Source organism: Xiphias gladius, chromosome 15 (genome assembly GCF_016859285.1).
Source record: "Xiphias gladius isolate SHS-SW01 ecotype Sanya breed wild chromosome 15, ASM1685928v1, whole genome shotgun sequence".
NCBI lineage: Eukaryota > Metazoa > Chordata > Actinopteri > Istiophoriformes > Xiphiidae > Xiphias > Xiphias gladius.
In genome coordinates this window covers 24,894,530-24,896,423 of record NC_053414.1, presented here as the reverse complement: position 1 = coordinate 24,896,423, position 1,894 = coordinate 24,894,530, and positions in this window count along the sequence as shown.

The window sequence follows — 1,894 nt, the reverse complement described above, 5'->3', positions numbered from 1 at the left end:
CTGGGTGTGCCATCCATCTTCTTTTTTATTACGCCGCGCCGGGGCTGCCTGGGCGCTGCCGTCCGATTTGTCACCGGCCTCGTTCGCTGATAACAGGCATTTGTCATCGCCTTGCTTCCCTGTTAATGTTATCATCTCCTCCCTGACAGCCGCCCTCCGCCGGGGAGCGCCGGCGACAAAGCACATCCGTCAAGCGAATATTTCCACAGCTAAGGGGACCGCGCGCTGCAATAAGCCACATTAAAGCACTTCTATGAAGGGTGCGGGCCGCGCACGTCTGTGTGTACACACCGGTGCCACGATGCGCACTGGAGCGTGCGCTGCGTGCGCGCATAACACCCCCCCCCGCAAAGACGCGCGCGCAGGAGCGTGTAGTGCGCTTGTGAGGCGAGGTGGGGGCCGAAAGGGAGAGGAAGAGGTAATTTGTTGCAATTAATTACGCAGCGAGTGTGGCTTTGTTGTGTGGGAGAGCATTTTATCTGTTGGAATGCTTCCTTCGCCAGACTGCGATGCTATTTGTTTGATTTATAGCTTCTGCCTGCCCGAGGCGGAGTGAGCCTGCGTGCGAGTGTGTGTTTTCACATGTGCACAATATTGTGGCATTATCCACAGAAATATACTGTAGTCCCAGTGACAAGGAGCCCTTTGTTTGGAGGTGACGGTACATATGAACAGTTACACAGGCTGTTTGTGGCCCTCTCTCAGGACTGAGACCCTCCTATCCATTTCTCATTCAGCAGCAAATCAACAAGACCGAAGGTTGACCTTCCATCACCCGGATCACCCGAAAAGTGCTGCGACACCCACCACACCCCAAAACAATCCAGATATGATAAGTCAATGTTTTACATCGCTGGCCTGGGCGACCCCTCTTCTCTTCCGTTCTCTCTCCTCTGTTCTATAAAGGCAAGCAGGGATGTGACAACATTTATCCATTCTGCCTCAGTTGGGGGTCTGCCGGGCCCTTCTGCAGGGGCTGAGAGATGGATCAGCCAGCCTAAAGGCAGTGCGGAGGGATGAGAGAGCGTGCAGCGCCACTTCCCCATCCTTCAACATATTGTATGACTCCCACATTTGCCATACAGCGTCACGTGGTGTGGCAAATTTGCAGCCCTTGCAGAGAACTGCAGCCGTGATGGTCGCACCGTCACCCGCTAAGAGGACAGTGCTACTTAAAAATGTTTTAACTCAAAAATGTTTCAGTTACATGTGGAGCTCTTTGGCAAGTGAGCATGTTGTAGTCTCATTTGTTGTGGGAACCAGAGACAGAAAACAAGATTATGTTTAATAAATAATATCATAGATTGAAATATTTAAGAGTTGCAAGCGTGTAGATTGAAAACAAAGGTGTAAGATAAAGTTGTTTTAAATATGTCCCTTAGGCTGTCACAAGGTCACATGTTGTCTGTTCTTGAGTTATCAGCTCCCAATCAGTCATTCCCAGAATGAAAAACTCTTTATGAAGGGTTCAATAGATGGCTTTATTCATGTTAATAAATCCTCCCACAGCATGAGACTCAAAGACATCTCCAATGGACAATTTGACCACTTACCTTCTGTACAAGAGCTACAGAACAATCCATCTACAGTATTACCATTTGTAACTGCAGACTAGATGAGTTATTAGGAAGTGGGAAACCCATGAGCATTCAATATTATATTACCATAATTTATTAATGCAATGTTATCCGTAGAAGAGATAAAAACACCAGCCAAATTGAGTTCTCACAGCTAAAATTTGTTTTTATCAATAGCTTATGCCGGCTCTATAAAACACTTGTAAATGTTGAGAAAACAATCTCACCACTAGGTGTATTTAGTAGCCATTCTGGAGCTTTCAATCATTTATAATCTTCATCAGCAGATGGAATTGTAGATGTTCTAATGACCATTT